The following is a 26,113-nucleotide window of genomic DNA, read 5'->3' as shown; positions in this document are numbered from 1 at the left end:
CAGTATTCCCCAAGCGACACAGAAAGGCTCTCTTTGACAGCTTGGGGAAGGCGGTTCCTCCAGGGCTGTCCGCTGTGAAGTTACAGTTTTTCCCTTTGTAATTAATAAGTAACTTGTAGGGGGATATTTTGAGACTTTGTAAATGGAGGATTTGTTTTCATTCTTGGTTGGAAAGCCTTGCCTGGTTAGGAGGTCAGAGCTCAGGTTCTAAAGGTGCTTTTGCCTGTTTTGATCTGTGACGACACTTAGTTACATTTGTAGAGTGCTCATTATGTGCTAGTTCCTGTAAGTGCCTTACATATGTTAACTCTTCTATTTCTTGTATTAGCCGTGTGAGGTGGGTACTTGTGTTATCTGATTTTATACCTGGGGAAACTAAGGCACAGACAGGTTAAGTGAGTTGTCTAAGGTTGTGGTGGTCACTAAGTGAGATGCTGAAATTCAAACCTGGGGGGTCGCATCCTGCTTCTGGAACTGGACTGCTCTGCCTGTCTGCTGTGTGCCACGTTTATGGGCAGTGTGTGAAACGGGCAGCGCTTCTCTCGCTGCTGGGCTTCCTGTCTCTTCTTTGTATGAATTGTTTGGCACCATTTGGTTCCCCTTGGCCCTTGTCTGCTTGGCTTTGGCTGAGAGCGTCATTGCAGCCATTTTTCTAGGCATGATGAAGTAGACCAGGAAAAGCCAAAGGCTTCTCATTTTGAGACTGAAATCAGATAAGGCTTGTCATTGAAGTCAGAAGACTCTTTCATTCATAGATAGATAGAAAGACAGGCAGACAGACAGACAGTCAGATTTAAAATTTGAGCCTGTTCAAACGGGGATGATGAGGATAACTCCTTTTGTCAGTAAAGGAGTTATCAGTATAGAACTTGTCCTTCTTCTGTAAGCAACCTGAAAACAACCCAAAATATACAAAACAACTATTTGCAGACATTGGAAAACAGGCAGCCAGGATAGTGACCTCTGAGGGAATTAAAATATTGAGAAGAGCCCTATAGTCTTCACCCCACCTTCCTGCCAGAGGCATTTTCCAGATCTAAGAGCAGTGAGGAGGAACCCAGTGGAGCTCAGCAACCTTGCTGAGTTGAGAAGATAGAGTTGAGGAAGCCAGAGCAGATGGAATTTTCAGGGACAATGTGGAGAAAAAAGAGCTACATAGAAGAAAAACTCCAGATATTTTCTTTTAGGGGCCTCCCCAAGTCTTTTTCTGGACTTTAATCTGTGTGTGCATAGGGTGAAACTTATGAGGCAGAGCAAAGAACAGCTGCTGGGAAGCTATGAGCTGAACTATTTCTAGTTTGGGGAGATGGTTTTCCTTCCAGCTAAGAGTGAGAGACTTTGAACACAGGCATTCAGTAGATGCCTCAGAAGAATCATGCCTTACCTAGCTCCAGAGGGAAGGGTGCATAGCTTAAAAACAATTCTTGACACCACACACAAAATTAAGTAGAAATACATCACAGATCTAGATGTAGAAGTGAAAACTATAACACTTCTAGAAGAAAAGTAGGAGAAAAGCCTTTGTGACCTTGTGATAAGCAAAGATTTCTTAGGACACAAAAAGCTTGAACCATTTTTAAAAATATATAATTGGACTTCATCTAAATTATGCATTTCTGACCTTTAAACATGTACTGTAAAACCACAGACTGAGGGAAAGATTTGGAATATGAGTATCTGACAAAGCACTTGCACCAGGAATATGTAAAGAATTCTTACAACTCAGTAAAAAGACAGGAAACACAATTTAAGCATAGGCAGAGGGTCTGCATAGATAATTCTCTAAAGAAAATATACAAATGACCAATCAGCACATGAATAAAGATATCATTAGTCAGCAGGGAAATGCAAATTAAACAATGATTAGATACTGCTATATACCCACAAAAATGGCTACAATTAAAAAGATTGACAATAACAAGAGTTGAAAAGGTGGTGAACTTTGAAACTTTTACATGCTGCTGGCAGAAATGTAAAAGGTATGACCACTTTGAAAAATTGATATTTTCTTGTAAAGAAATACATACCTATCATATAGCCTAGAATTCACCTCTAGATATTTACCTAAGAGAAAAGAAAATAAGGCCACAGAAGAACTTGTACATAAATAGCAACTTCATTTGTAATTGCTCCAAGCAGGAAACAATCCCAGTGTCCATGAACACAGGAAAGGACACACAAGTGCTAGTGTACCTGTACGGTGTCGTACCTGTCAGCAACAAAAAGCAGTGAACCATTGGTATAGCCAGCAGTGTGGCTGACCATGCTGAGCAAAGAATGCAAATAAAAAGAATGCATAGTATATCACTACATTTATATGAAATCCTAGAAGCAGGAAATCTGATCTCTAGTGACAGAAAGCAGTTTTGTGGTTGCCTTGGTGTGGTAGGGGTGAGACCAGCTGCACCCAAGGGACATACGAGAACTTTTTGGGGTGATAAAAAATACTCTATCTGGATTGTAGTTTAGGGTTACATCAGTGTATACATTTCTCAAAACTTATGAACTGTATGTTCAGTATGGTTGCATTTTTGGTATATATTATACCTCAAACTTGATTTAAAAAAGAAAAACCTTGAAACGATCAAACTGTTCTACAAACTTAAGTGCTTACAAAAACTTGAGTACTCATTAAAGGAAGACAGCAAAATCCAAATAGTTAACTTAGCAGCCAAAATGTATAGCCTCTAATAAAAAAAATTACTAGATGTGTGAAGAAGCCACAAATTGTGGCCTGTAGGCAGAGAAGTCAGTCAATTGAGACGTTAACAGAGGTGATAGGAACACCAGGAAAAGACTTCACAGCTGTTACAATAAGCATGCTGAAGGTTTTGAGGAAAAACTGGAGCATTATGGGGAGCACAATAGAAGATGTAAAAGTGAATCAAGTGGAATGTCTATTAACTGAAACTACAATTTCTGAAAAATTCAGTGGATGTACATAACAGAAAATTAAGCTCTACAGAGAAGAGATGTGTGTTTGAAAATATAACAATAGAAGCCTCACAAATCAAAACACATTTCTCCCATGGTAGATCAGGGTTTGTCTGTGTGACCAGGAGAATGTGGCAGAAGTCATGGCGTGTCCCTTCTACGATAACGTTATTGCAAAGACTGCAACTGTGGTCTTGCGTGTGCACTCTCATTCGCCCCCTCTTGGACCAGTCCCTCCGGAAAGGCCCGCTGCCATGTCGTGAGGACACTCCGGCAGGCTGTGGGGGGGTTCGTATGGTAAGGAGCTGAGGACCGCTGCCAAGAGCCAGGTGTGTGAGCCTCCTTAGGCCCCAGGCAGGGCCCCTGATGGTTTGTAGTTTGCATTGGAACCAGAGAACATGAGCCAGAGCTACCCAGCTAAGCCATTAATAAATGCTTATTGTTTTAAGTCACTGCATCGTGGATTAATTTGTCATACAGAGATAATTAATATAGTGAAGGTGGTGAGTATAGGAAAAGTTAGGAGACTTGATCTCTGTTCTCTAAGAGTCTGCAGCCTATTTAGGAAGACAGATCCCTTGAACTAGTAACCAGCGATTATAGGCTTGTGTGCCAAGGGTCCATAGAAGCTCTCTTAAGGTACGTGCTGGATAGACAAGTAAGAGCTTAATGACTGGATTTTATCTTGGCGAGCAGGGCTGCTGGAATCCCGCAGTGCGGGGTATAGCATCATTGTTCCTCCTGAGTTCCTGAAGGTGGGGGAAACAGGCTCGGGGCTGCCAGGGAAAGTCTCATCCAAGGTGCTGGCAGTCGGCTGCTTCCTCAGTCTTAAGGGCCTCGGAGAGGTGGTTCATCGTAGCCCTGTATTTGCCTTGCCCTTTGCAAGCCAACCTGGTTGCTCACTGCTTGCATTTTGACTGGTAGGAAATCACAGTTTCTATAGTCCACACTGGATTGTTGACCAAGGTAAATTTCAGACTACTTTGTTTAATGAGCCTTTGAGTTACATGAGAGAGTCAAACAGGTGTTAATAACTGAAATGGAGCCCACTTATTCTGTGCATGGTGACTTTTTATGCATTTTTAGTCTTCTCAGTACCTTTTTTGTAAGGAGGCAGTCGATGGATCTTCTCCGCCCCCACCCCGCCCTCACCCACACCCCCCACCCCGAACATACAGAAGCCCCGAGAGCTCTTATCTCAGTGCTAAGGGAGACGAAGTGCTCAAGTTCTAGCTTGTATACAGTATACAGCTTTGTTAAATTGAGTCTTTGTCTAGAGCCTTGTTCACTGCCCTAAGCACTTGGTAAGTCTCTCCTGGCCACCTGCCATTCCCTTGCCCCTAGAATGTACTTAGGCAGAATCACCACTCTCCTGATTCTCGTATCAGGTTGTTCAGGTTGTTCGGTCATTTCCTGACTGAGTGCTTTAACTCTGCTTTCTTTGGGTTCTGTACTTGCCCACCCATATCAGTGGTGCAGCTGCTAGCTCCTCTTGCATAGCATCAGGTGTGGTAGGATGCTTTTAGCCAAGTCTCCTGCACACAGCTTGGTGGACCTGCAAGCCCGAAGGAAGCATGCTGCCTGGCACTGTAGCTGGGTTGGAGAGTCTGAGGACAGGTGGACAGGTCCTACCTGGGCCCTACACCTACTTTTTTCCTAAGGTCTCATGAATTGTGCCTGGCCTGGCCTGTCTGATCAGAAGCTGGCATAGGCAGGCCTGTCTCAAATGAGAAATAGCAGAGCCAGCACCTGCTGATTCTGTGGGATTGATGTATATCCATTTTAGACTTCTAGTTAGGCTGGAACCAAGGAGCACACAGGTGTAAGACAAGCCCAACACATCATCCTTCTCCCAAACCCAGATGTTCCGGTGCTTTCCCTCACTCACTATAGCTGTAGTTCATAGCTCTCAAGGAAGACAATGGATGCAGGCCTCCCTTTAGACTTGATCATCAGTCAGGCTGTCGGTCTAGCCTTTGTCCCCAAGGTCACTTACTCTCGATTATGTGTCATAGGACAAGAGATGCAGATAAACTTGGTAATGCTTTTCATGACCAGCAGGCCACATGATGGCGGTCTTCCCAGTGCCCTCCTGGAAGGAAAGTTGGAGGGGTCGCAGAACATAGATGAACAAAGTGAGCCTTGGGGTTCAGGAACCCTGATTTGACTCTGACCAGCTTTTCTAGGACATCCTGGTGCTCCCGGCCCTCAGTGTCATGGTTTATTTGCAATGTCTCACTCCTGTACTGGAGCTCACAATTATTGTTTATCTCCCTTCTTCCTCCCACCCAGTCTCCCTGTTGCTTCTTAGTAAAGAAGAAATGAAAGTAGCTGTGAGAGGAACCCCAAGGTACCTAAACTACTCGTCTGATCACTCTGAAAGGGATTCCTTCTGCTGGCCGAGGAGGGTTACAGATATTTTAGCTCACAGCAGGCTGATGATATCTTCACTGAAAGTCCCAGGCCTCCTTGGGGTCAGGTTATTCCTGTACAGTTAAGGCTTCCTCTGCCGCCCTGCCACCTGGTTCCCAGGCTTTGAGGCTGAGGGAATAAACTCCGCTGCTTCTCTTCTGCCCAGATTCTGGTTGGTTACACAACATGTATTGTTCAGAAAGAGAAGACTCTGGGTGCCAGCTTCACTGGGCTGAGAAGCTAGGGAAAAGGTCTCACATGTTGATTTATAACTCTGATATCCAGAGAAGAGCTGGCCTTCTATTAATTTTTCTGCCGAGGGTGCTTATTAATTCACCTGCATCAATGAAACTTGAAGGTGAAGCCCCAGCGCATCCCCAGAGCAGGCCTTCTGCTAGGTTAGCCCCAGGCACTCTGCACACCAGCCTTGCACCTGCTGGCAGCCCCACCCACTCCCTCTGAAGCTCCCGTGCCACATTGGCTCTTGTCTGTTGAGAAGGTCAGACGAGGCCTTCTCAAATACTTGGGACTAGTTAGTCCTTGGAACCCCAGCTTTTCCTTGACTTCTTTACGTAGATTTGAATCAAGCCTGTTTCTCTTGGTCATAGGCATGTGCGCTTGAAAAAGCAGTAGAGACCTTTCTGTCTGGTGCTTTCAGTACCCAAGTGCATTTAGGTAGGCTCTCAGGACAACCTGGCAGATGAGTGTGTGTCATCCCAAGGGAGCGCTCCCAGACCAGGGAACAGAGAGGCTATGCCAGAGTGGAGGGTTCCAGGACCAGGGAACATCATGGGATAGCCCAGTGGTCAAGTGCATGGACTCGGGCATAAACTGCCTAAATCTGAGCCCTGGCCTCTCGTGTGGCCACCACACCACATTTTCCAGTGCTGGGTGACTTCATCTCAGGTGACTTGATTCCTCTGAGATTGTTTCTTATCCTCAAAATGAGGGAGGTCTTAGCGGGTTATCATGAGGGTTAAACAAAACAAGGTGTGTCCCCGGTGCATGTTCCGTGGTGAGTAAGTGTGAGCTCACTGCAGCACATGATCCTGGGGAGGAGGACAGTTCACACCATATTGTTGGTTATTGGGATTGGAAAAACACGGGCAACTTAACTCAAGACTCCATGTTCTGGTGGAACTGGAGGAACTGAAGGGCTTGCCCGAGTCTCCCCAGCAGGTCACAGACTGAACCAGGACTAGAGTGTGTGTCCTGCCTCCCAGGCCTCTGTTCTTTCCCCATCACTACCCAGTCCAACTACTGTTCCTTTGCCTCTTCCCCTTTCCCCTCAACACATGGACTGATGCTCATTGGTTTGTCCAGGGAGTTTGTTCTAGACTGAGGCATGAGAAAGGGAACTCTTTCCTCCTGTGAACCAACTTTCCCAACCAACTGTAGCACTTGGCCATGACAGCCCGAGAGCACAGAGCCTGGAGCATCTGCCAGGGGGAGGTGGTGAGGGATGTGGTGGTAGTGGAGGGATATTGCACTCTCTTGGGAAACAGGGTCTTTCCTCATGCCACCTGCTTGGCCTGGCCTGGGGCAGGTGCAGGGTTGCCCAAGAGCCTGAACTGTCCTGCAGGAGGCTGAGTGGTGCCAGGAGCAGCCACAGGCAGGGCTTGCCAGAGGAGACGTGTCATCCTTAGCCAGTGTGGCCTATTTATTCCCTGTCCTGATGAACTTCAGTGGCCAAACATTCTCACTTTTAACCTGCATTGAGACTTGAATTGGCCTGATACCACAAGCCTTGAAATTTTGGACGATGCATGTATTGTAGAATTAAACACTACTAGCTATCTTCAGTGTAGAATAAAGTTCTTGAATCATTTTTTTCATCTATGTATATTTAAGTTTTCTGAGCTAATTCTCTTTTGTAGGCTATCCTTGACTTTTGATAATGCTGTCTGGATTGCACATAGTTGGTTGGGAAAGTTTACATTTCAAAAGCTTTACATTTTGTACCAAGAAGCCAAGTTCAGTCGATCCTGATGCTGGACCTTGTTTTCAATGGGGAGTAAGGGTCAGCAGTGGCCTGGGTTCTGGTCCTGACTACCACTTGCTGCCTGTGGGACTTTGGCAGTTTCCTCAACTGCACTAATCATCACTTTCTTCATCTGATAATTGGGTTGACTGAGTGGATTTGGGGGCCTGGAGCCCTCAGTATTTCTGGTGATGATGATGCCTTATCTGATTAGGCTTTCTTAGAAATCCTAGGAACTCACTTAAATAGGTCATGAACATTTTATCTAGGTAGTAGAGGAGGTAAAGAGGGTTTAGGTTGGGGACCCTGTTGGGTGTGAACCTGTCCTTAGCCAGTTTCGCTCACACTGATTGCCAAAACGTTCACAAGGGTTGCTGGATGAGGAAGGTGGGTGGCTGGTGGCCCCTTTACCGTTGCCAGTGAATGGCACTTAAACTATATGACCTGCAGAAAGCCACAGGGCAAATGTGAACATCTTTATGAAGGAAACACAGTACATTGGAGTTTTCTCCTAGTGAAAACCTTGGAGTTGAGTGACCCAGTTAAGTGAGTTGGTAGTTTTGCATTCACTCCTTTGGCTTGTGTTAAACTCTTGGTGATAGGATGTGATATAGCTGGATTTTCACCCTTTCTGTCCAGGTTCAAGGTATGAAAACAAGAGCTCTCCCTATACCCATTATATATACCCACTCTGTTGAGTGTGGATCCCCCTAAGCAGCTGGAATCCGTTCAGAGCCTTGGGTTACAAGGATGAAAATGCACCTCATCACTGCACCCGGGGCTAGGCGGTGCCTCCTCTGACTGTAGGAGGCAGTGTGCCAGACAGGTGTTTGCACCACTTGAGCTGAGGATCATCTTCCATGGTGGGGTGGGCCAGGGGCTGCAAATGGCATCCCTGAGAAATGCAGACTCTGGGGCTGTGCCCTTTTCTGTCTGACTAGCCGTGGAGCTGCAGTGAAGAGCAGGCCTTCTTACAAAGGCCTCTAATTCAGCACAGCCAGGATTGATTAGTGTTTGGTTGATTTTTTTAAAGGTAGGGAAACTGGGGAATTCTACAAAATACAAACATATACAATAAGCATTTTATTCTAACTGTGCCTTTGAGCATGAAGTGTGTGTGAGGGGAGTCCCTGGCCTGGCTGACAGCATGGCAGGACAGCTCACCCACTGGAGATGGTCAGGAGCACCGCAAGGCCCCAGCCCCTGTCGGGGTGGGCCGATTGAGCTCCAGTGCCGCCTCTGATGAGTTCTGCCCACTGGAATCTTTCCTCCCAGAAGGAAGTTCTGTTTTAATCACCTGCTGTGACAACTTGTAATTTTGTTATTTTTTAATTATTGTTTTTAGCTTCAGAAGCTTTTCTTCTCAAGTCTTTCTTAGACCTTTTTTGTTACTACAAATACGTGCTCTTTGTAAACAACTAATACATGGAAATACTATAAGTGAAAGCTCCCTTGAAGTCCATTCTCTAAAGAGGTAATCGCAGTTAGTAGTTTGTTATTTTCTTACAAATTTCTGTATGCATATATCATTTTTAAAAACAGGTTCACATGACACATTACTGTTTGGGTGACTTGTTTTTTTTTTCCATTTAACATGGGCATTTTTCCATATCAATATAAATAGATTTACCTCACTTTTTTAAAAAATTTATATATTTTATTGATTATGCTATTACAGTTGCCCCAATCCCACCCCCCCATTCCCTTCTCTGCACCCATTTCCCCACATTAGTTCATGTCCATGGGTCATACATATAAGTTCTTTGGCTTCTCCATTTCCCATACTATTCTTAACCTCCTCCTGTCTATTTTGTACCTGCCATTTATGCTTCTTATTCCCTGTACCTTTTCCCCCTCTCTCCTCCCTCTGCCTCCCCCTGGTAACCCTCCATGTGATCTCCATTTCTGTGATTCTGTTCCTGTTCTAGTTGTTTGCTTAGTTTGTTTCTGTTTTTGTTTTTTTAGGTTCATTTGTTGATAGTTATGAGTTTGTTGTCATTTACTGTTCGCATTTTTTATCTTCTGTTTCTTAGAAAAGTCCCTATAACATTTCATATAATAAGGGCTCCTTTAACTTGACCTTATCTGGGAAGCACTTTATTTGCCCTTCCATTCTAGATGATAGTTTTGCTGGATAGAGTAATCTTGGATGTATGTCTTTGCCTTTCATGACTTTCAGTACTTCTTTCCAGGCCCTTCTTGCCTGCAAGGTTTCTTTTGAGAAATCAGCTAATAGTCTTATGGGAATACCTTTGTAGGTAACTGTCTCCTTTTCTCTTGCTGCTTTTAAGATTCTCTCCTTCTTTTTAATCTTGGGTGATGGAATTATGATATGCCTTGGTGTGTGCTTACTTGGGTCCAACTTCTTTGGGACTCTGAGCTTCCTGGACTTTCTGGAAGTCTATTTCCTTTGCCAGATTGGGGAAGTTCTCCTTTATTATGTTTTCAAATAAGTTTTCCATTTCTTGCTCTTCGTTTTCTCCTTCTGGCACCCCTATGATTTGGTTGTTGGAATGTTTAAAGTTGTTCCGGACGACCCTAAGCCTCTCCTCATTCTTTTGACTTCTTGTTTCTTCATTCTGTTCCGGTTGAATGTTTATTTCTTCCTTTTGTTCCAAATCATTGATCTGAGTCCTGGTTTCCTTCCCTTCACTCTTGGTTCCTTGTACATTTTCCTTTGTTTCACTTTTCATAGCCTTCACTTTTTCTTCAATTTTGCGGCCATACTCAAATCATTTCTGTGAGCATCCTGATTACCAGTGTTTTGAACTGTGCATCTAATAGGTCGGCTTTCTCTCCATCACTTAGTTGTAATATTCTGGAGCTTTGATCTGTTCTTTCATTTGGACCATGTTTTTCTGTCTTGGCATACCTGTTTACATAGTAGGGGGTGGAGCCTTAAATAGCCACCAGGGTGGGGTAACCCACATGGGTGTGTTGTGGTGCTGTAAGGGGGCAGGGTGCAAGAAGGAACAATGCCACTTGCTCAGATCTTGGCTGGCTTTCAGTCACTTCCTCTGCTACCCACAATCAAATTGGGCCCTTCTGGTGCTGATTCCTGGGTAGGTGGGTGGGTTTGTGTGCATTCTAGGACCTCTCCAATGAACTCTCCTATGAGGCTGGGAGTTTCTCCCACCACCACAACCTGCACAGGTTTTTTCAGTCAAAGGTTTTGAGGCTTTTATTTCCCGGTGCTGGAATCCTGGGTTGGGCAGTCTGTCTTGCTCCCCAGTTGTTCCTCCTAGTTTATCCGCACACAGATGTGGGACCACCTCTCTGCCACCTGCTGCCTCATCTGGTCTTCCAGCCACCACCTCAGCAGCCTCAGTTTTCCCACCACCACCTTGCAACAAGTCCTCTCCACCCCAGCTGCCTGTCTCCACCCCTCCTACCAGTCTGGATGAATATTTCTTTTTTAACTCCTTGGTTGTCAGACTTCTATACAGTTTGATTCTCTTGCAGTTCTGGTTATTGTTTTGTTTTTAAATTTGTTGCTGTCCTTCTTATGGTTGTGTGAGGAGGCAAAGTATATCTACCTATACCTCCATCTTGGGTGGAAGTCCTACCTCACTTTTTAAATAACTTGACTGAGTTATATGACATGGATACCAGACTGCAGTGTCTGCGACATTATGGATAAGATATGAGACAAATTCGCGCGGACTACTGAGTCCTGTGAAGGAAAAGGGACGGCACAGCTTCTCTCTCAAGGGGAGAGCAAGCCTTGGAGCTCCTCGGCCACTCTCTCAAGAGGAGAGTGCCCTGACCCTTGCCTTAACAGGCTTTTATTGGATTCAGTTTGCACATGAATACAGGGTGTATTTGTAAAGCTCATCAGTCATTGTCAGGCAGAAGTGATTAAACAATAGATAACATTCAGAGAACTCTGAGGGCTTATTCTGAGTCAGGGTCAGATAGTTAAAGGGCCAGAAAACTTTAGGGAACAAACTTACTTCCTGCTCGGACCCTTATCATTTAAATTGAGGGTATTAGCAAAGTAGGTTTCATAGGATTTATGTATTTTTTCTTAGGCCTGATCATCCGAGGGAGCCTGCCCTTCCAGCACAGCACGGCACCCACCTCCAGCATTGTTTCAGGCTTAAGTCAGGCAGGGGAAGTAAGGCAGCCAAGAAATTAGGAGATTTCTTGCAGACAGAATGAGGACTCATGCTATGTCAAAGCTGAGGAGCAAGGGTCCATCACCCCTTTTTTCTGTAGCTCCCAAGTGCTTCTCTGGGGGCCCCCATGATCGTGCCTGTCTTAGGTCATCCCTCCCTTGAGGAATCTTACTTGTCATTGGCTAACCAATCAAGCATTGGAGACCAGGCAGGGTGAAGTAAAAGGAGCAGAGGCAGCATCCCTGCCAGGGAGGATAAGCTTTGTCTCCTTAGTGGCTTATGGTTCCCAAGGTCGCTCACTCAGCCTTAGCCATGGGGAGGTTACAGCTTCTGAAACCAGGCAGGGCAGTTCCCAACAGAATAATTTCATATCATAAAATTCATCTGTGGCAGGTGTGCTAGCTCTGCTTCAGTTTTTACCAGTTGAATGCCATTATGTAATAATTTATTTAACCCTTTTCCCACTGATGGACAGTTAGGTGGTTTTGAAATCTTCCACTGTTATATAGTGGAAGTGCAGTGCAACAATGCAGTGCAACAATGCATTCTTTTACACAGACTCTGGGCATTTGTATGTGTAAAGGTAGAAGAAAACCCTAGAGGTAGAGTTTTGGGGTCAACATTTAAAATCATAATATTGCCAAAATATCTGCTGCAACTTTTCAAGTCATCTGTACATTAATAAGAAAAAAAAAACTGCACACACACATCTTTGCCCACTCGGAGATTATATGAAATTCCTAAATTTTCTCGGCCAGGGAAAATTTGGATTAGCAGTGCAGTGGTGATACAGCGCAGGAGCAGATGCAGCATATCTCTGAGTTCCATGCACCTAGACTGTCCCCAGTTGCTCGGGGACACTGGCTGGCAGGGTAGAGTCCTCCCAGGACAGCCCTTCATACCTGGGGCCTCCGTCAGTAGTCAGGAAGGATTTACCCCAACAATCAAGCCCTCATTAGGAATTCTTACAGATCTCTAGCTTCTTCTGGTTCTTAAGCAGAACTCTGCATCCTGGAGGCCTCATTTGTCCCACCTTCCACCCAGCAGCATCTATAAGATCTCTTCCTCCCACGACCCTGGGTCCCAGAAGGCTTTGTTCATCATGACCACCCCAACACCAGTTTAATGCCTGCCTTTACCTGGTAGCTCTAGTGACTAGGGTCACAAAATCATTTTGCCAGTTTCCCCAGGATTGTACCGTTTACTTTCCAACAGCATTTTAAGGGTGCCCGTTTCCTAATATCCTCACCAAACGTTTGCTCATCTGAGCAAGAATAATTACTAATTTGCATTTTAATGGACATTATTGGGGTTGCATGTCTTGTGTGTTTGTCAGTTATTTGTATGTCTTCCCGTCAGACACCCCCATGGAGCAGTCACAGTGACAGTGCCCCCTCACCCATCCTGACACCATTGGTGGCAGGTGGATCTGAGACCTGCTCCCCTGGAAGGCTGTGGTTCTGAGGAGGTCCCGTGTTCAGAGAGCTAAGCATATTTATTTGCTAGACAATTTAGCTTTTCTTTCTTGTTTCTCTCTCAGCCTTTGGCAGAACATCCACACAGAAGGATTAAAGTTGGCTAACTTAAAACCTTGGCTCCATCTGGCCCAAAAATAGCCAAGTCTTTACCAAAAAATGTTCTTGAGCATTTTGACTACAAACCCAGATTGTCTGGTTCTTGCATCTCTGGCCAGATATGGTAAGGTGGGGAGACGTGGATGGGCCAGTTCACCCTGCCTTGTGGTTAGCTAAGAGGAAGAAGGGTTTTGGGAAGTTGTCCTCTGGCAGATTTGGTCCTCTGGTCCAAAACCAGAGAAAGCTAAGCGATTTTAGTCCTGTTGCAGGAATAACGGCTTGCAAACTGAGCTCCTTGGAGAATCCGTTATGCAAATCCATGGAATTTATTGAATTAAAAATAAATATCTGGGCAGTACTCGATAAATGCATTTTAAGTGATAGACTGAATGAATTCCATTGGTCAACAAATATTGTTTAACGACCTATTAAGAGCCAGGTACTCTCTTACCTGAGAGTAGGGCCCTGAGCCTATTATTCAATGGGCTTTTATTGGGTTCAGTCTGTGCAGGAATGCAGGTTAAAGCTCATCAGTCATTGGCATGCAGTAATTATGAAACAATAGATAACATTCAAAGAATTATGAGGGCTTATTCTGAGTCAGGGTTAGTTAGCTAAAGTGCTATGAAACTTTGGGAAAACTCATTTCATGCTTGGACCCTTATCAGAAAATTGAGGGCATTCTTAGCAAAGCAGGTTTCACAGGATCTTATGCATTCTTTCTTAGGCCTGATTCACTCGGGGAATCTGCCCTCCCACTACCCTGCAAAACTGTACCACCCTCTGGCATTGTTTCAGGCTTCAGTCAGACAGGGGAAGTAAGGCAGCCAAGAGATTAGGAGACTTCTTGCAGACAAGATGAGGACTCAGGCGATGTCAAAGCCGAGAGGTGAGGGTCCATCACCTCCTTTTTCTGTAGCCCTCCCCCCTCCAAGTCTTTTCCTGAGGGCCCCTTTATGACCATGCCTGTCTTAGGTCCTCTCTCTCTTGAGAAATCTTATCCGTCATTGGCTAACCAGTCATCTGCCCAGGGCCAAGCAGTGTGAAGTAAAAGGGGCAGAGGCAGCACCCCTGCCAGGAGGATAAGCTTTGTGTCCTTTAGTGGATTATGGTCCCAAGGTCTCTTTACTCAGCCTTAGCCATGGGGAGTTAGAGCTTCTGAAACCAGGCAGGGTGGTTGTCAACACTTTGTCTTACAGAGCTTTCTAGTGGGAAAAAAAGACAGTAGTCAAGAAAACACGTAAGAATTTCTGGAATGAGAGAGGGGCTAGAACTGTTAAGAAAAGAAAACAGGGAAAGGCAGGTTGTGCACATCTTGGGTGAGGTGGGCCCTGGAGGCCTCCAAGGAAGTGACCTGGGGGCTACGACAAGAATGAAAAGGAGGCGCTGCCACCTGGAGAGCTGGGAGGAGGGTGTTCCAGACAGAAAGTGCAGCAGGAGCCACAGGGGATGAGGTCAGAGAAGCGGGCACAGACCTGTCATGTGGTACCTTGGCCATGAGAAGGAGTCTGCATTGTATTCTAACTGCTGTGGAAAGGCATGGGAGGGGTTTGTGTTTACTTTGTTGTTTTTAAAATTTTTATGGAGGTACCACTTACATAAACTAAAATGCACAGATCTCAAGTATAAAGTGTGAGTTAGCAAATTTACATATTAGAGTTTCAAGTGGAGTAAAGGGTGACGATTTTATTTGTTTTTTCTTTTCAGATTTTTAAAATTTATTTTTAGAGGGAGGGGAAGGAAGGGAGAAAGAAGAGAGGAAGATAAACATCAATGTGTGGTTATTTCTCATGTGCCCCCTATTGGCAACTTGGCCTGCAACCCAGGCATGTGCTCTGACCGGCAACCCTTTGATTCACAGGCCGATGCTCAGTCCACTGAGCCACACCAGCCAGGGCTTATTTGTATTTTAATATCTCTACCAACAGCAGTGTGGGGGATGGATGGATAGACAGACAGATGGACAAAGGAACAATAATCTTGTTACATATTCAGTAAAACATGGTATAACTCTGAAAAGGATGTTTTGTGGAATAGTCATTGCAGGTGACTTTTGAAACTTGTTCCTGTGGCTTCCCTGCCGCAGGCAAAGGCTAGGAGGTGGGGCTTAAGGTTTGTGAAATTCACAGTCTGTGCAGCTTTACTTTGGCTGACACCTGCAGTTCTGCACTTCCCCGTCACATTTATAGTTATTTCTGTTCAAATAAAATGCTTGTTGATTGTATTGAGCAAATACAGCCTGGATTCTCACTGGACTTAACTGACTCAGCCTCCTTTCTGCCTAGGGTAGATGTGAGTCACGTGATCGATAGGGTGATGGAGGTCACCCACAGGTGTGATTTTTGAGGGTTTGTTAAAAAGGTCCCTCTTCAAAGACAGCTTTTCCTTCAGCCTTTTCTGGTGCTGAAATTCCACCATTAAAATGTCTTGATTTTGAGTGTGTGAAGCCACCATGGGTCACTATTCTGAATGACATTTGGTTAAATACTTACCAGTGTAACAGTGGAAGGGAGCAGGATGCAGGCAGGTAGGTTTGGAAGGTTGTTCGGGTTTGGGAGAGATCCAGGCCTGCAGCACAATGTCCTGAGTGGACAGGCCCAAGGGAGGGCCGGCACAAAGGCCCCCGGGAAGCCTGCAGCGGAAGGAAGGAGCAGCAGCACAAGGAGAGTGCAGCAAAGAAGCCAAGTCTCCTTCAGCACCTCCCGGTCTTCCACCAGTGGTTACGTGGTTAAGGAGAGCTCCATGTGGTATCACATGGAGGGACTGCCTTACTGAGTTCTGATCTCAGTACAGACGGAGGCTGACAGACTAGGGAGCAGAGCACACAGGTGGACACAGCTTTGTTCTGGCCCCACCTGTAAGTGCAGGCCAGGAGGAGATGTAAAGCCAGAGCTACAGTGCCTTGGTCTTGTTTGTATTCAATGGTGACATTTTAGATAACTCCTCTCTCTCTTGTTTCCAAATGTTTAATGGTTTGTAATTGAAAAGGAAAAAGAAGGACCTTAGGGAAGTCCTGGACTCAAAAATAATGATCAGATGAGTGCTCTGTTGCTGCCCACAGCTGGGCCGTGTGCCTGAGGGTTTTCTCTTCCTCTAGCAACAGTACCATTGCTGCTGCTTATAAAATGTATACAGTCCTTGCTAGTACAAAGCACGGTTTTAAGCACTCTGAATATATTGTTTTACTAATGCTCCTATGATGTGGATCCTATAATTTCTTCCATTTTATAGGGGGGCAAGGCACAGGTCAGAGAGGTTAAGCAACTTTCCATGGTCCCACAGTTAAGTGCTAAAGTGAGCTTTTGAACCTAGAGCTCACACTGGAAGCACTAAGCTGTTGCCTCTCTTGATTTGTGTGTTCTTCCAGCATGTTCTGCTGTATTTGTTCAAGTTACTAAGTAAGTGTCTGCTTCGCTTCTGTCTGCCTCTGGTGTCTAATCACCTGGTGGGAGACACAAATCCTAAGTATTGCATTTGAAGTAGTAATCCCGAGATAACACAGGAGACTTCAGAGAGCCCAGGGCAGGGAGGGATGCTTAGCCCAGCTGCAAAGGTGAGTCTTAGAGTTGTCTGGACTAAAACTGGAAGGATGCCTATGAGTTACGCAAGAGAAAGAAACATGGGGTGTTCAAAGCCAAAGGGACGATGTGGGGGCAGCACTAAAATGGAAGAGGCCAGGCCAGGGCACCTGCCGACTTAAAAAGTGTGAACCGTGCTAAACACACAATACAATATACAGATGATGTATTACATTATTTAATTGTACCCCTGAAATTCATATAATTTTATTAACCAGTGTCACACCAATATATGCAATTTCTTTTTTTTTTAAACATGTTTAAGAGAGAAAAAGTGTGGGTTGTGTTTCAGAGGAAGGGGAGGTGGAGTGGGCATTTAAGAAAAGCCTGCCGTGCCCAGTGCTTTCCAGCCCCAGCGCACGGGGCTTTGGGAGAAGACGAGTTGTGAGGGCCTGTTGAGGTAGAGGAGACGGCCCTTCCTGCCCTCGTGGAACGCCCCCACACACAACCATTGCTGTAGCAGGCTTCTCAAGGAGGCAGAGGGGCAGGCGGGCTTTGGGATCGGACAGACATAGATGCAAGTCTGGGTTGTGCCCTTTTCGGTCTCCTGCAGAGCCTCTGACCTTATCTGGAAAGAGAGGGTGACATATTTCAGGGCTGTCTCGAAAAGATTAAGAGTGATGGTGTAAAGCCCCTGTAATAAGTGCCAGTGGTGGCGGTGATGGAGGCCACAGCTGCCCCTGTCTTTCTCCCCACATTGACCCGATGAAGTAGACAGCTGAGGATACTTAGAACAAAGAGTGAAGTGACTTACTTAAATAATAAAATTGTTGATAAAGTGGAGACTCGATTTCAGATGACCTCCAGCTTGGCTGTCATTAGTTCTTCACCATAAGAATCACCTGGCTCTTAATGTCTCCTTGAAAAGTGGCCCAGCCTGAGGTTAAAACTCTCATAGACCAGAACTTAGATGGCCACACCCAGCTGGTGGGGCCTGGCACTGGAACTGCAGTCTGCAGGCTACCTGAGAGAATTCCCTCAGTAAGGAAGAGTTTGGAGGGTGGGTACAGGGGAGGCAACCAGCAGGCTGCCTCAGTGTCTTCTGGGATTTTTCCTCTGCCTTAAAAAAAACTGGGTACCTCTGGGGCTTCTAAGGAGGTTAGGGATGGGGCTTGGCTGTAGAGATGATCATTTATTTATACTTAGGGAAAGTGCGGAAACATTTCTGGGTTTTCCCTTGCTTGCTGCTTCCGGCAGTCAGGGTGGATTTGCTCAACCCCCAGGATAGTTTCTGCCCTTTGGGATTGAGGTCCTGGGCTCACAAAACCAGCAAGGCGTGGTTTAAGGTCACTGGTCAAGCCTGTGCCTACTAGAAAGAGGCCTGTCTCAGGTGACTCGACTTCGTCACAGCTCCACTGGTGATCCTGAACAAGTCACTTTTTCCCCCACCAATTTGCCACCCTTCCCACTAAGTGGGCTGGATCCTCAAGGACCCTTCTGGCCCTGACCCAGAGTCCAGACTGCCTGGTTTATGAGCCGATGCCCAGCTGGCACCACTGGTGGCTGCTTTGCAGCCAGGTTTGCTATTGAGCTGGGGCAGGGACTGCTTGCCGTGGGCCCAGTGAGTTTTGTCACCCTAGCGGGAAGCCTGTGTTGCATGAGGCACTGGCCTGTGGTACAGCTTGAGAAGTCAGGCCAGCAGGGGTGTGGTCCAGGTCAGCAGCGTATCGCTGGGCACAAGGCTCCAAGACTGTTTTTTGTTTTTGTTTTTTTTTCTGGCTCCCGGTTATTGGCAGGAGAGTATTTTCTCCAGGGACAAATAAGAAAGCATACAGACTTCTGGCCCGGGCTCATGGTCTCAGGCAACCTGACCCTGAGAGGCGAGGAAGCTGTTCCTGTTCCTGAGGCTCATGACCTCACACAGAGACCCGTGGTTTCGTGGTCCCAGGAAAGAGCTTGTGACTCTGATTTCCCATAGCTCGTGAGGCATGGCCGTCCAAGGTGGTGCCACATCTGTTGTGTCACATTTTTTTGTTTAATTTTTTAAAATATGTGTATTGATCCTGGGCGGGGGAGAAACATCAATGTGAGAAAGAAACATGGATTGGTTGCTCCCATATGCACCCCACCTGGGGACCAAACCCACTTCCTAGATATGTGCCGTGACCTGGAATCAAAACCACAACCTTTTGGAGTGTGGGCCAACGCTCCAACCAACTGAACCACACCGGGGAAGACTGTTCTATCACTCTTTGAAGTGTTGAGACACTAAAGTGCCTACTGTGTGTCTGTAATCCGCTTCCTGCTTTAAGATTACACTTTAGACATAAGAATACAAATATTTCACACATTTTGCATTGTAATTTAATTGCCTTGGTGGATTTTCATGACAAAGGGAGCTCTCTGCCAAGAGCCCTGCTGGGTTCACAGCCTCTTCCTGTACTTTATCCTCAGCAGGGGGTGATTTTCCCACCAGATCGAATTGTGCTGGTTTGGGAAATGCTGTCAGAAAAGGAGGGGCTCAAGGGACTGGCACCACCTGGTACCTAAGTCTGCAGAATCCCAGTTTACCCTGTCTTTATTCAGCTGCAAGCCTTTCTTTCTCTTCCCCTGATAGTTAGGAGCTTCTTCAACCTCTTTCATTCCTCATAACTCTGCTTCTCTCAGGCTGTGCCCACTGCCAACCAGACTGCTCTCCTCAATTGTGTGGTTTAATCTCAAAAGAGTTGTGGTTTTTTGACTCAGTTTCTAAATAAGACTGCAGGTACTATGTGGAAATTATTTTCCTTCCAGCTCCTATAATTTGACTCTGAACACCACTTTTTTTATGTCTTCTTCCTTGTGATGTAAAAGGAAAAAATCCAAGTAAAATCCCAGCTTTCCCCCACCGTGCATTCAGTTCGTGGGGAGCACCAGCCAGGCAAGGCTCTGAGGACTGTGACCTAGGTGCCTGGCCCCTGCCTCTAGATGCTGACCAAGAGAGGCGTGTGCAAAACCAAGCGACAGCGTCACTTGAGCAATTAGTTAGTGGTACAGCTGCTGGTGGGAAACAGATGGATAGAATGAGATAATCTGCAATTGCCTCCCACTGTATGGCACCAACAGCATGAAACTTCTAGAGAAGTGAGCACTGTGCCGGGGTACCCCCAGGGAAGGGTGTGAGTTGAGGGCCAGAGCAGGAGGGGCCAAGGGTGTATGCCAAAGAGGAGGGCAGGTGGGAGCCTTGCCAACCCCACCTGAGCTGGTGGGTGGCACAGCCCTGCAGGTGCCCTGGCACCTGAGTGACCTGGTTAGTGCTCGCTGCAGCCATGCTGAGACAGCCTTCTCAAGAGTCAGATTGTCAGGGCAAGAAGGTTCACCAACACTGCGTGCTGGCAGGATGTGGGGAAATGCTGCAGCTTATGAGGAGAGCAGTGTGACAAGCAGCTGTCACACCTGATGCAGCAAGCCCACCACTAGGACTGTACACACACAGGCGGAGGTGGCACACAGCAAGGACAGTCACTGCAGCAGTGCTTGTAGAGTGACTCAGAGGTGGCACAGCCATGCCAGGGGATACCGTGTAGCCTCTGGTAAAAGAGACAGAGCCTCGTGTGTCGCAGGTTAAACCACGGGGGCAGTTTCAGCGAGAGCAGCAAGGGTCCGACTGTGTGAACCTCGCGACCATCCAGCTCTCTTTCAGGGAGCACCCCTCCATCCCTGTGCTCGCCTCCCCTGTGTCCGGAAGGACACACGAGATCGCGGTCACAGTGGCTGGTCCTCAGAAGGGAAACGGACTGGGATTTCAGATGAAAGGGAGACTTCTTACCTAGTATGTTTTTATACTCCTTTAATTTTTGTTACGAAAGAGAAAAATATGCCATATTAGTCCACTAGGGATGTCATAACAGAGAATCATATCTTGCCTTAATACAACAGAAACTGACTGTCAGTTCTAGAAGCCCAGGAGCCAGAATGAAGGTGTGGGCAGGGCCACACTCCCTCCCGCAGCACAGGGGGGAGTTTCGTCTCCCCCAGTCTGTGCCCTTCAGGAGTTCCTGGGCTTGTGGCTGCACCGGTCCAGTGTTCTGTCGTCACGGGGACCCCTCCTCTCCCCCATGTCTTCTCCTCTCCTCTATCTCGTAGGATGTTTGTATTTAGGTTTGGGGCGCACCTGGCTAATCCAGGATGATGTCTTCTCAAGGTCTCATTTATGTCTGCAAAGACTTTTCCAAATAAGGTAACATTCACAGGTGTTGTAGGTGAGGATTCAGACATATCTTTTGGGGAACCACCATTCAACCCACTACAATTGCCAATCAGATTTTGGGGGTAAAAACTCACCCATATGCTGCTTACAGTAGAACTACCTTAAGTGTAAAGTTAAAGGGTAAGGGATCGAAAAAGATACATATACCATGCAACACTAAACAAAAGAATGTACTCTCTGAATTTTATATACTTCATATATTCATATATTCACTCAGAGCCCAGGTGGTGGGGGAGGGGATGGGTGGTTGTGGCAAGAGGAGAGCAGGGCTGGGATCCTAGGACCTTCCTAGTGAAACAGAAACCCCCTGTGGGTCTTTTGTTCTGGCTCTTTCTTTCCTCACTGCCAATAAAAACGGTGGCTCTCAATGCCAGAGTTTGGTAAAAAGGAAAGGAATTATTTAATTAAAAGTTGTACAGCTTTAGAGTAATGGCGGAAATTTGCCATTAAGTCCCACTCCCTTTGAACGCCCACAAACACACACAGTCCTGCCCCCCACCCCCGACTTTGCCCAGTCAGGCCAGTCTCAGAGCACGCCAGTCAGGAGTACTGCCTTCCAGAAGAAGAAAAAACAGAAGTCCGCCTCTCACTTCCCCCGGTTCCTCCCAGGAATCTGTGCTTGGCCAGGCAGGCCTCCCTGGGTTCCCAGCACCATCAGCTGTGTTGCTGAGATCTCCAGTTCTTAATCCAAAAGTGGGTGACACCTCCTCCTGGCTGGCCAGTGAGAGTCCTTGCACCCCCTTTACCCACATGGCCCCACAAGGTCCTGCCACACATGACAGCCTGCCTTTTTGGTTAAATCCCAGCCAGGAATCTCCTCCCTAGCCCCCTCTCCGACTCCTCCCACAATCGGCTACACCTGCCAGCACTCCCGAGTTTTCAGCCTTTCTAGGCTGCTGTGGTTAGTCCAGGCAGGTGTGGCCCCGTGGCCTGTAGTAAACCAGTCTGTGAGCTCTGGTGCAGGCTCTGTAACTGGGGGAACTGCCTCCCAGTTACATCACAGGTCAAAGTCCTGCCCATCTCCCTGGCCTAAGCAGACTGTTCAGCATTAAGGTGAAGTCAGCCTGCTATTATTGATATGCAAAATAATTTTCAGTAGTTGTGCTGCTGCTTTTTCCAGCCCCCCCACCCCCACTAGGCTTGTGGGGGGCATGGGGGCTTCTCAGCCTACATCCCATTCTGAACCTTGTTCTGCACCCCTTATATTAGCATTCCAGCCCCGCTCCCCCCAGCTGCCTGTGGGTATGACAGGAAGGGGTAGAGAATCAGGTTGCGACTGGCAGACCCAAGGTCACAAACTTCTTAGGGACCAGAGCCCGGGATGGGGTATCTCAGCCCTGGACTGGGTAGAGTGGACACAGAGAGGAGAGGGAAACAGGGTCCAGGACAGGGACGCAGGGTGTGGTTTGCTTGCCTGAGCACAGGTTCTGTGCCTGCCCCTTCCCTTGTTGGCTCCCGTTTAACCCTGATGCCAGCCTGGCAGGTCATAGCTGCACACTTCCAGCCCCTTCTTTTTTAACACATAGCTAGGTGGTAGCAGAGACAGGACCCCAAGCCATGTCTGCCTGGATTTGGACCACACCGCTCCCTTGGAGGGGTGACTGGACCCCCTGCTTGCCTTCAGGATGTGTTCATGAAGTCAGAGCCTGCTCAGCAGCCTGTTCCTCCTGGAGGCGGTGGTGCCCTGCACCATTAAGGAGTGAAACAAGCTGTGTGCTACATGCCACCCCCACAGGCCCCCTTTCCTGTCCCCACACTCTCCCGCCTCCTTTCCCCCCAGGGGCCCTTTCAGGCACTGCCCCGCAGCCTCCGGTTCCCCTCTGGTGTCCCTGTGACCTGCACTTGCGCTGTTCCTGCTGCTTCCTCCGCCAGCGTCCCGCTTCCGGGACGCGTTGTAGAAGTAAGTATCAGAGAGGACGGATTGCGCTTTGTTTGGCCTCGTGCTCCGTCTGAGTTCCCTCCATCCTGTAGAAGTACTGTCTGCCGTCTGTCATGAAAAGATCAGCTGTCTGGGGCTGTGCCCCAGCCGCTCCGTGAGCCTTTCCGTTTGTGGCCTGGCGCCCCGGTCGGCAGGCGCTCGGACAGCAGTTGTTTGTCACCTGCAGAGAGGTCTGTGTCTCCCCACTTTGACACCACCCAAGTGCCACCGCCACCACCAAAACAAAAGAAATGCGGGGGACAGTGCGTATTCCCACCTCTGGAGTAGCTTTTCCTGGCTGTTCTCTCTCACGCCGACAACCACGCTGTCGGTAAACTCTGTCAGTGCAGTGTTCTAGATACAACCAGATCCGGCTGCTCAGCACCCTCCCCTGCTGCCGTCCCAGCCCAGCCCCTGTTGTTCGGCCCTGGGTTTATTTGGTGGTCTCTAACCGGTCTCACTGTTTCCACCGGTACCCCCTCAGGCTACTCTCAGCACAGCAGCTGCGCTGAGCCTGCAGGGAGCCTGTGTGGCTGTGGGCCACAGCCATGCTGCTGCCTCCCCCAGGTCAGGGCAGGCAAAGGCGGGGCCCTTGCCCTGGCCCTCCTGTCCCACATACCCCTTCTCTTCCAGACCTCCTCATCCACAGCCCCTCATCGGCGGTGCCAAACCCCACTTCCCAGTCCTCTCTCCTGCCTTAGTGTCACTGGGCACAGTCTGACACACTCCATCTCTGCCACCCCCAACAGAATGCGAGGACGGTGAGGAGTCTGTGTTTCATCTCCAGCCAAATAGGCCTGTCAGGCAGCAGGCCCTCCAATAAAAATGACTAGACAGACAAATGAATTTTTCTGGGGTTTTTTCTCCTACCATGTTAGGTGTAGAAAAACTCTTTTAATGTTTCTTCTTTAATTAAAAACAAAAGACTTTTAGACTCTGACATACTCTAGGGAAAGGCTGTGGTAGATGGCAGGAGCCCCATTTGTGCTCTTGAGCAGAATCTGAATCCAGCCTGAATTCTGTCTCGGGCACTGCTGTGTGGGGCTGCTGCCTGCGCACGAGTGGCACACACACTCCATCCTTCCCCTCACTTGTCCAGAGCCCAGCTGTGGGCCACTCTGCTTCTCCCATGTCCCACTCTGCTACATTAGTGCAAGTCTCTGACACAGATTTGTCTTTTATTTTTGAATTTTTGAAATAAAAGCAATGTGAATGTAGAATAATGTTTTAAACCATTCACAATGACATAAAAAGTCTACCCCTCAACTGATAATTCCTTTCATCAAAGGTAGCCCTTATTGATGCTCATGTATCCTTCTAGGGGGAAAAAAGCGTGCATGGTGCCAGAGCATAAATATATGTCCTTTAAAATGGATATGAACAGAATCATGGTAGGCATGTTGCTCTGCAATTAATATAACTTGGAATTCCTCCCATATTAACTCACACAGATTCACCTTGTTTTTAGTGACTGCCTTGTGTTGTGTTGCGCTGTGACGTGTGTTGACAGGCAATGGTTTCTCTCTGGGTCTTTTGTTATGACAACATTACAGTGAAACTCCCTGTACATCTCAGCACAAGTTGTAGTAACACCTGTGGAGCACGTACCTGGCAGGTTAAAGGGGTCTGCGCAGGTACAATTTTGATAGATGTTGCCAGATGGCCCCCAAATGGCCGCCCTAGTGCATTCTTCTAGAATGTTTTCCTCCCAGTGTTTTATCGCAAAAAGTGTTAGACTAACCAAACAGTCTAACAATTTAAGGAATACCCCAATATTCTTGATCTAGGTTCACCAATTACTGTTGCCACATGTACTAGTTTGCTAAAGCCACCATCACAAAATACCACAAGATGGATGGCCTAAACAACAAACTTACTTGCTCACAGTTCTGGCAGCCAGAAGTCCCAGGTCTGGGTGTCTGCAGGTTTGGTTCCTTCTAAGGCCTCCCCTCTCTCTCTGGCCTGCAGATGGACGCCTTCTCACTCACTGGGTGCTCGTATGATGGTTCCCCCTCAGTCTCTGTGAGTGTCCTCATCTCTTGTTAAGGAGACCTGTATGCCCTCATTTTACCTTAGTCACTTCCTTTGAGGTGCTGTATCCAAACACAGCCACATTCTGAGGTACTGGGGTAGGTCGGACTTTAACATATGACTTGGGAGGGGAGACATGATTTGGCCATAACACCACATTTGCTTCTCTCTATATAGTATATGTCATATTAATATAACTGATAGAATATGATGTATTATAATTATGCCATTTATATGTGTATTATATATCATTATGGCTTATATAGTTTTTCTCCTACACCATTTGACAGTAAATTGCAGCCATTCAGATACTTCAGCGTGTATCTCCTAAGGGAGGGGGAACTTCTCCTTGGGACGCGTTTTGATGTCTATTGTGTTGTGCTGATGGGGGCAGATTCCTCTGTGGCAGAACAACAGACGGGATGACAGGGATCCAGCCCTGACCAGAGGCTTCCCTTCTACACGGTTTTGCGCTGGCCCAGCATCCTCCACCCCTCCTTCCTGAGACCCCAGCCGCTCAGGGAGATGTGGGTGCCTGTGGGGAGGAGGCCTCCTGCCTGGAGAGCCGTTTGTGCGAGCAGAACCTCTTGGCCTCAGTTCCAGATTCTTCAGCGTGGTTGATGTTTTGCATGTGTGATGTGTCAACAGAATGACACCATCTTACAATTCCACTTGCATTTTGGTTTCTATCAAAATGTCTCTCTAAACACCAGACTGACTTTATTTCTGTGTACAGACAGCCTTGCTTTGCAGAATGCGGACCGCCCGTGTTCACCTAGAGAAGCAGGGTCTGTTAATGTGAGTGCCGTTGTCTCCCTCCCCGTCTGCCTGCTCCTCCTCCCGCACACACTTCAGCAGCTCAGGACTCTGCCAGAGTTGACTCTTTGCTGCCACTGGTGGGAACATGGCATCCTCCCTGGGCTTGCCTCCCTATCTGCTGCTTCCTCCGTACTTTGGTGTGGGAAGACATCACACACGCACACTTGCCATGCTTGTTTTAGTAGATAGAATCCTCGTGGAAACAGTCTGCCTGGAGCGTCAGTGGAAGACAGGACACTAAGAAGCTTTTTGTTTCCCTCTGTTCTAATGGATGTGTCTGCAGGCCCAAGGTGATGGTGTCAGTCTGGGGAGTCCTTTGCCTCCGAGGTCGGGCTGTTGCTGAATGAGCACCCAGCGTGCTGGCTGTTCGGCCACTGGGAGTACCTCTGCCTGGTGCCGAGACACAGCCGGCGTCCTCCCTCAGTCCTCTTCACCCCCAGGAACCCAACTCAGAGTCACTTTTCTAAAACATGATTCACACCATGTCTTTGATTTTGCTTAGCACCTTTCATCTTTTTTTTTCCCTGCAGGATTCAGTCCAGACTCCTCCTGGCATTTA

General features: G+C 47.3%; 1 protein-coding gene across 1 annotated transcript in view; it reads left to right on the top strand.

Moving 5' to 3' along the window:
* The window catches only part of LOC114501990 (store-operated calcium entry regulator STIMATE), a 56,151-nt gene that overhangs the window by 10,970 nt on the left and 19,068 nt on the right, over positions 1 to 26,113 (top strand). The gene's annotated exons all lie outside the window — the stretch shown is intronic.

Source organism: Phyllostomus discolor, chromosome 7 (assembly GCF_004126475.2).
Source record: "Phyllostomus discolor isolate MPI-MPIP mPhyDis1 chromosome 7, mPhyDis1.pri.v3, whole genome shotgun sequence".
NCBI lineage: Eukaryota > Metazoa > Chordata > Mammalia > Chiroptera > Phyllostomidae > Phyllostomus > Phyllostomus discolor.
This window is presented reverse-complemented; position numbering and strand designations above follow the sequence as displayed.